The sequence below is a fragment of the Protopterus annectens genome, chromosome 4.part0 (genome assembly GCF_019279795.1).
Source record: "Protopterus annectens isolate FY-2018-M chromosome 4.part0, PAN1.0, whole genome shotgun sequence".
Taxonomy (NCBI): Eukaryota; Metazoa; Chordata; order Ceratodontiformes; family Protopteridae; genus Protopterus; species Protopterus annectens.
The window spans coordinates 374,160,651-374,170,650 of record NC_056733.1 but is presented as its reverse complement, the minus strand read 5'-3'; positions in this window follow the sequence as shown (position 1 = coordinate 374,170,650).

Sequence of the window (10,000 nt, the reverse complement as noted above, 5' to 3'; positions counted from 1 at the left end):
ATAAAAATAAAATGAGAATAGGCAATTTTAAGTGAAATCTGCATTTTGCCTTTATAGTCTATGGCATGCAGAATCAAAACAATAGCAGGAAACAGTGGTTTCTAAGGGGAAAGGCTCTGGGGTAGTGCAGTAACTAGGGACTAAGGCAGTTGGGTTTGCTAATGAGGGAAATTTACTGAATCACAACAAGAAGCAAAGTGCCAAACTGCACCTAACCGTGTAGGTGCTATAAGGCAGCGGTGTAAAGCAGGAGGAGCAGCAGACATGAAAAGTGGGGGGTGTCATGCTTGGTGTAAGCACATTGGAGCTCCATAGATCCCAGATGAGATTAGCTAAACACAGCTGAGCAAGGGGATGCGTCTGAAGCTGTATTGACTTATTCCAAGAAACGAAAAGTGTGTTCATGTCAAGGGGAGGCCCATTTCTCATTATTTACTGTAGCTAAATGGGTTTGCATGACACGCACTGGGTCAAAAACAATAACAAAAAAAAAAAACAACCTGGAAATAGCAGGACTGTTTACATTTGGGCACTGGATTTGCATTGTGCACCTCAGAGCTTAAAAGGGGTGGAAATGGAAAGGTGAAAAAGGAAAAAAAAAAAGGGAAATAGCAAATACAAGTAATCAAGTGCAAATAACATAGCTGACAGGTGGGATGCATCATAGTCAGCCAATCATACAGGCAGCATCTGCAGCACAAGAGTATAAACTATGCAAACACCTTACAATCTGTTTTTTTCCCACAAACTCTGCACCATTGGTGTACACATGCAGGGGAATTTTAACCAAAATCATGTCAGGGACTATGATTGCTTTGATCCATCAGTATGTGCTAGAGGCTGAGGGTAGTGAGAAGGATAATGCTGACAACCGCCACAGATCAAGCAGGAGGAGACGCATATTCAGACCCAGGGTAACTTACTAGGGGCTACATGATCTGATGACAGTAAACCACTACAGGGTGGACAGAGACGCACTTCAGCAAATCATCAAGCTCTGCTGGTCTCAACTCACACCCAGAGGTAACAGAAGGGAACCTATCCCAGTGGATACCTTAGTATGTGTAGCCTTAAGAATAATAGCTACATGTACTTTCCAAAGACCTACTGGGAACATCATGGGGGTCTCACAGGCTTCCAAATCCAGGGTACTCCACCAGTTCTTGGATGCCGTCCTACCACATGACTGTGAGCACATTTACTTCCCCTACACCCATGAGGACATTAGCAGCAATATGCATCTCTTCCACTATGTAGCAGAATACCCAGAGGTACTGGGTGTGATAGACTGCACACACATTCACATCAAAGCACCACCCAGTGAATAGGCTAGAGTCTAAATAAACCGCAAGGGCTTCCCCTCCATCATCTGCCAGGTTATGTGTAATGCCCAAGGCATTATCACAAATGTCTGTATTGGCAACCCTGGAAACTATCACGACTCCCTCATCTGGTATTCGTCACAGCTGTACCAGGCATTTGCCAGTGGGGACATCCCATATGGCCATCTGGTGGGGAATGCTGGCTATGCACTGGTGCTGTGGATGATAACACCCATCATAAATGCACCCACACCCACACAAGAACGCAATAATGAGGCACATGCACAAACCAGGATCATAATAGCACATTTATTTGGTTCCACTGCCTTGACATATATGATAGAGCCTTGCAGTAGTCTCCAGCCACATGTGCATGCATGTTCATAGTATGTGTCATGCTACACAATATGATCCTGTGGGAAACAGCTGCAGCAAGAACAGCACGGGGAAGGGCCACACAGCCCCTCACCATTGCCAAGGTCCCCACAGGCACAGAGGGACTCAGAAGAGGTAGACCTGCTCCCGTAGGCAGACAGAGGCGTGCCCAGTATATCCAGGCCTTGACAAAGAGGCAATGCATAGCACACACACTGACACTTTAGGGACCCAGGGACTGACACCTCTCTCTGACTCGCACATACAGTAAAATGGATGGCACACACATCACATTACCTGTAAATTACCAGGTATAGGCAGGGTAATGTGTGCATCCAACATAAGCAGCACTCAAGCACCATCCTCACAACTGCTGCAGACACAAGGTAAGTCAGTCTTTTTAACAATAAATGAAAGGATTACTATGTTTTGGTAACATATCTATGGTAATGCTGCATGCATGCAAGGGAATGGGGTGGCCTACTGGGATGGCAACAGACAACTGACAGCTATGTGGGACACCAGGAAATGTGTACGCAATACTGCCTTCCCCACACTATGCAGTATCATTTAAGGTGACACATCCCACTGCAGTATATGTGGAGGGCCAATTAAGGGGGGTCATAGGTCACATGCATGAATGTCACTGTGGGGATCCGATACGTGAGTCTATGTTACATGAACAAATGATCAAAATGTCAAGTACAACATACTTGACAACCTTTAGGAGAAAGGGCAATTTCCCAGTAATTGCTTGTTGCGATTACCAGGAATTGCCCTTTCCCCCAATGTACAGTGATCTTGGAGTTGGTATATTTAGTTAGGGGGGGGTGTGGGGGCACAGCCCCCCACATCGGGGGGTGTGGGGGAGAAGCCCCCCACTTTATTTTAAAAGTAGATGTGTTTGCGTAGGTGCATAAGTGTTTGAATTATGTAAGTGTGTAGGGGTTTGTATGCATTGATTGTATGTGTGTTCTTTGTATGTTAGTGTAGGGAAGGTGCGGGACAAAATAAATCTTTCGATTTTCTTTGTTTCAGGCTTTTAAGGTATCGAGGCTTTGAACTTATAATCATAGTATAGAATAGAAGCAGAAGTGAGAACAGTCACCACGATAAAGATAAAATATCTTCACTGCAGATAAGATCCAATAAGCAATCACCATATGGAACGAGAACTCTTTATTACAGAAAAAGGAATGAGCGCTTTCACGTAGTGCAAGCTACGCTTCATCAGATACAGTTACACAAATTCACTTACATTTAAATACAGGTCCTTTTGGCGGGCTCATTAGTATAATTGCTTGTTTACATATTAATTAATTGTAACGCTCAATTGACAATGCATTGGAGCCCATGTGCTCCCTTTCAGTACAGCACAAAACCAAGCACTAGCTTTTATTTGCATTAGTAGAAAAAGTGCTTCATCCTGAATAACAAACCATGAAAACTACAACATAATCTTTACAACCAAATGAATTGCGCTGTTCACTAAGCACCCTAGCTCAGTATTCACACATAAACATTCACCTGTGAAGTATTCGAACTACACATAAACGCTACAAACCCATGTTCGTTCATAGTATCTGATCTTCAAACTTGAGGTATATGCAGTCGATCATATTTATATAACATACCCTGCAAGATTACCTTGCGATCAAACCATCAGCCTGTCAAATACCCAATAGAACTTCAGATCATGACAAACTCGTCACTAGTGAGTTCCACTGGTTTCAAAGCCTGGTACCTGGCTCCTAATTGCGTATCTAACCACATAATGTTGCCAGTATTAGTATAAGTCAGCTGATGACCACGCCATAGAGAGTACGCTTCAGGGTCCTAATACTCCAATGTTAGGATAAGGATGTGAGGTTATTCGTTGTATTAGCTTCATAATATATTGTCTCAATATAGATAACCACACAGGGTCAAATAGACAAAAACGCTCAAAAATTCTCAAAAATTCTGTTGTTAACAACTATCTAAATAAAAAACACAAGTTGAACATTGAGCGAATAGGTTGATAATATTAATATGTGTAACCATACATTTACATAATAAAATACATGCACATACCTGTACAGCTCACAATACATATAAAAAAAATAGGAATCATAAATACCATCTATCAAACATAGGGCACTATCTATAGGTCTTAAAAAATACTTTAAAACTAACACTAAAAATTGCCATCTAATTCCTTGTGGAAATAACCTAAACAACAACAACAACTTTTATCTTGCACTATAACATACGTACATTAAACTAGTATTCAAGTTCCAAGGTAAACCATACCCTCAGATGGCAATGAGTTAAGATATTAGTTAATATATATCAAACTACAAATAATCTTTGAGACTCTCGTGAATGGCTGATTACATACAAAATTACTTCCTTCCAGCTAGTATAGGTTTTAGTGAGACACAATTGTTTAGTCCCGGTGGTAAATGTGCTGCTAGCTTCAAAATCCAGTGGAGCTCAGCTTTCGCTAAGATATTATCAATATCACCCCCTCTCATATCCATTGTCACTATTTGTAAAACTCTGAAGGTAAATGAATGCATGTGGCAGGCCTTCACATGCCTAGCTAATGCATTAGTTTCATCCTGCCTACGAATGTCGTACTGATGGTCATAAATACGATCCCTTAACCTCCTTTTGGTCAAACCTATGTAGAAGGCTGTGCAAAGGGAGCAAGTAGCTAGGTATACCACATTCTTTGTGTTGCAATCGGCATAGTGATTAGGTTTAAAAACATAGTCCATACAAGGATGTTGATATATTTGTACCTTGCTGAGGTTATTGCACCTAGGGCAATGAAGACAGGGATACGTACCCTTACTCACAATATCTCCCAGAAGTAAGCTACTGGGTTTCATCACATTAGTGACGTGCTGATCATTACATAATAATATCTTAAGATTGTTGCTATTCTTATAACAAAACCTGGGTACAGCCCCTACGACATCTCTAACCTGTTTATTTACAGTGAGAACATTCCAATTCTTCCTTACCACATCCCTAATCCTTTCTATATCACTGGTGTACTTAGTGACATAATTCATCCTATGATCATATGAAGTGAACCCATAATTTCCATTATATATCTGTTTACTCAAAAGTATTGAGTCACCCTTACTTACAGGTTCGATGTCCCCAATAACCTCCTGTCTTATTCTCTTCACCATATCCATGTTATATCCTCTGTCTTTAAATAGAAGCTCCATATTATCCTCTTCTTTTAACAAATCACATTTATTCTTACAAAGTCTAAAGATCCTAGTAAATTGACTTTTCACTATGCCCTGAAAAGTGTGTGGCGGATGCATACTGTCAGATGCTAGTATTGCATTCTTCCATACTGTTTTCCTGTAGAGTGTAGATATAATCTTACCTCCATCAGTCAACCTCAGTGTGACATCTAAAAAGTTGACCTGTTGATATGAACATTCCATGGTGAATCTTAGGAAATCCGTAGTGGTTTCCAAGTATCTCAAAAATTCACCAAAACCTTCATTCGTACCTTCCCATACTATCAGTATGTCATCTACAAACCGTTTATAATATTTTATGTGTTTGGATGACTCATGTGAAAAGAGGAATAATTTCTCCCACCAGTAGACCACCAGGTTGGCATAGGTATTGGCACAGGGAGTGCCCATGGCTACTCCCCATGCCTGTAAAAAATACCTATCTCCAAACATAAAGACATTGTTATTCAAAACAATGTCTAATAACTGACAAACTAATATGATCCTATCATTGGAGAAATTCGTTTCCTTATGCAACAATTCCCTGATATACTGTATCCCAACCTCGTTCGGGATGGAGGTAAATAACTTCTCTACATCCATAGTGATCAGGAGGTATCGTGTGTTCCCCATCTCTAGATGTAAATCATTGAGACTCTCTAATAATTGGTAAGTGTCTTTTAAGATAGTACAACTATTGTTAACAACAGGTCGTAGAATGTTGTCCAAGAAGGTGGATATATGGGAAGTTAACCAACCTTCTCCTGACACTATCGGTCTCATTGGTATGGGCCAAACCTCTTTATGTATCTTAGGAAGCCCCTTTAAAATTGGTATAACCGGGTAGGGTTTCAAAAAATATTCATACAATTCCATGCTAATCTGTCTACATAGCAACAGGTCATAAACAGTGTCTTTCACTGTTTGTATAATGGTTGACACTCGTTTGATGGATATGCTCTCATAGGTCCTTGCATCCGACAGCAACCCCCTCATGCACTTCACATATTCATCTGTGTCCATAACCACAACTCCCCCCCCTTTATCAGCAGGTTTCACTATTACCCTTTTATCCTTCTTTAGTCTAGCCAAAGCATGATTTTCATTGATGTTGAGATTATAAAACCTTCCTTTCTTGTTTTTTACTTCTGAAAACAATACATAGAAGTCCTTTTCACATAAGTCCAAAAAACATTCCACCATCGGATGCGTTGGTGGCATGAAGGCACTTCTGTTCCTGAAAGGTGTCAAAGACATAGTAACATTATCACTCTCTTTATCTTTAGGAAAAAACAACTTCAGGCATACTTGCCTACAAAACAGTCTCAAATCAGTCAAGGATTCCTCTAGAGAGGACCTAGCTGCTGGAATAAAGGTGAGCCCTCTGTTAAGGAGGCTAAGCATATCATTATCCAGACAAGTACTAGAAAAGTTAAAGACCAAAGAAGTCAATATCTGGTCTTTCTGTTTGGTACATTTCTCTCCTCTGAGTACTTGCGTTTTCTTGGCCCCCTGCTGTTGGAACGACCCCTTTGCTGTTGAACATATTTCCTCTTGTATGGTAAAAAAGGGGGGGAGGTGGGACTCCCGAGATGTTACTATTCTTAGGTATAGCTCCTGAGTTGCGATGCCCCTGTAAAGCCTCCTGATTAGGAGGGGGTGTACCTATATTCGGCATGTCAATGGGGTCCAGACTACTGACCCTGGCGGATGAAACATCAGCCTGTAAGGTAGAGTGAGCATTAGTTGCCGTCAGTATCAAACTACTAGGGGTTTCAGTACAGTCCCTCATAGCATTTATGTTGGTTACATGTTGTAAAGATGTAGAGCGACCATCTTGGCTCCTTGGCCAAACAAACACATGGCCATTTTGGAAATCTAGAAAGTCCCTCTTTAATTTACGTTGTTTGGTTTTGCCCAGTCTATCACTAAAAGATTTCACTTGTGTGAAGACCGAGCAGAGTTTATCTTTACAGTAATCAGAGTTAAAACGTTCTATTAGCCTCTGATATGCCATGTCAGTTTTATTGCGAAGGTCAGTCTCTAGCGGTAAAAAGTATTTAAGCAGTAGTTTCACATAGTCGAAACCTAAGTTGATATTCAGGTCTTGCCATTGTTTAAGCAAAGATGGATGGGAGTCCCCATACGTAGGCATGCAGAAAACCCGCATGCCTCTGGGGACTACCTTGTGAAACAAACAGGCCTCTAGATGTAGCCTCTGCCATAAATACCTGTGCATCTGGTAAAGATTGTCCTCCAGCATTTTCAGCTGTTCATGAAACTCCATTAGGTTTTCACCGGTCTCCACGGGTTGTTCTCTATCCACAGCTTCATTAAGGTCCAGCGACAATAAAGGGTTCGACTCTTGAAGAAATATACCCGTCCAAAGACGAGTCGTATCCCTCGACTCTGGAGCAGAAGCAGCAACAACATTCAGACTGTCCATCGTGTGCGTTGAGTTGTGGTCAAGTGATAAAGGCAAACTGCGAGCAAGGAACACAACTCACTGCCAAAGGTGTTCTCACCAAAACCAGAAGGCAAAATAAAAGCAGAAGTGAGAACAGTCACCACGATAAAGATAAAATATCTTCACTGCAGATAAAATCCAATAAGCAATCACCATATAAAACGAGAACTCTTTATTACAGAAAAAGGAATGAGCGCTTTCACGTAGTGCAAGCTACGCTTCATCAGATACAGTTACACAAATTCACTTACATTTAAATACAGGTCCTTTTGGCGGGCTCATTAGTATAATTGCTTGTTTACATATTAATTAATTGTAACACTCAATTGACAATGCATTGGAGCCCATGTGCTCCCTTTCAGTACAGCACAAAACCAAGCACTAGCTTTTATTTACATTAGTAGAAAAAGTGCTTCATCCTGAATAACAAACCATGAAAACTACAACATAATCTTTACAACCAAATGAATTGCGCTGTTCACTAAGCACCCTAGCTCAGTATTCACACATAAACATTCACCTGTGAAGTATTGAACTACACATAAACGCTACAAACCCATGTTCGTTCATAGTATCTGATCTTCAAACTTGAGGTATATGCAGTCGATCATATTTATATAACATACCCTGCAAGATTACCTTGCGATCAAACCATCAGCCTGTCAAATACCCAATATAACTTCAGATCATGACAAACTCGTCACTAGTGAGTTCCACTGGTTTCAAAGCCTGGTACCTGGCTCCTAATTGCGTATCTAACCACATAATGTTGCCAGTATTAGTATAAGTCAGCTGATGACCACGCCATAGAGAGTACGCTTCAGGGTCCTAATACTCCAATGTTAGGATAAGGATGTGAGGTTATTCGTTGTATTAGCTTCATAATATATTGTCTCAATATAGATAACCACACAGGGTCAAATAGACAAAAACGCTCAAAAATTCTCAAAAATTCTGTTGTTAACAACTACCTAAATAAAAAACACAAGTTGAACATTGAGCGAATAGGTTGATAATATTAATATGTGTAACCATACATTTACATAATAAAATACATGCACATACCTGTACAGCTCACAATACATATAAAAAAAAATAGGAATCATAAATACCATCTATCAGACATAGGGCACTATCTATAGGTCTTAAAAATACTTTAAAACTAACACTAAAAATTGCCATCTAATTCCTTGTGGAAATAATCTAAACAACAACAAAAACTTTTATCTTGCACTATAACATACGTACATTAAACTAGTATTCAAGTTCCAAGGTAAACCATACCCTCAGATGGCAATGAGTTAAGATATTAGTTAATATATATCAAACTACAAATAATCTTTGAGACTCTCATGAATGGCTGATTACATACAAAACTACTTCCTTCCAACTAGTATAGGTTTTAGTGAGACACAATTGTTTAGTCCCGGTGGTAAATGTGCTGCTAGCTTCAAAATCCAGTGGAGCTCAGCTTTCGCTAGGATATTATCAATATCACCCCCTCTCATATCCATTGTCACTATTTGTAAAACTCTGAAGGTAAAGGAATGCATGTGGCAGGCCTTCACATGCCTAGCTAATGCATTAGTTTCATCCTGCCTACGAATGTCGTACTGATGGTCATAAATACGATCCCTTAACCTCCTTTTGGTCAAACCTATGTAGAAGGCTGTGCAAAGGGAGCAAGTAGCTAGGTATACCACATTCTTTGTGTTGCAATCGGCATAGTGATTAGGTTTAAAAACATAGTCCATACAGGGATGTTGATATATTTGTACCTTGCTGAGGTTATTGCACCTAGGGCAATGAAGACAGGGATATGTACCCTTACTTACAATATCTCCCAGAAGTAAACTACTGGGTTTCATCACATTGGTGACGTGCTGATCATTACATAACATCTTAAGATTGTTGCTATTCTTATAACAAAACCTGGGTACAGCCCCTACGACATCTCTAACCTGTTTATTTACAGTGAGAACATTCCAATTCTTCCTTACCACATCCCTAATCCTTTCTATATCACTGGTGTACTTAGTGACATAATTCATCCTATGATCATATGAAGTGAACCCATAGTTTCCATTATATATCTGTTTACTCAAAAGTATTGAGTCACCCTTACTTACAGGTTCGATGTCCCCAATAACCTCCTGTCTTATTCTCTTCACCATATCCATGTTATATCCTCTGTCTTTAAATAGAAGCTCCATATTATCCGCTTCTTTTAACAAATCACATTTATTCTTACAAAGTCTAAAGATCCTAGTAAATTGACTTTTCACTATGCCCTGAAAAGTGTGTGGCAGATGCATACTGTCAGATGCTAGTATTGCATTCTTCCATACTGTTTTCCTATAGAGTGTAGATATAATCTTACCTCCATCAGTCAACCTCAGTGTGACATCTAAAAAGTTGACCTGTTGATATGAACATTCCATGGTGAATCTTAGGAAGTCCGTAGTGGTTTCCAAGTATCTCAAAAATTCACCAAAACCTTCATTCGTACCTTCCCATACTATCAGTATGTCATCTACAAATCGTTTATAATATTTTATGTGTTTGGATGACTCATGTGAAAAGAGGAA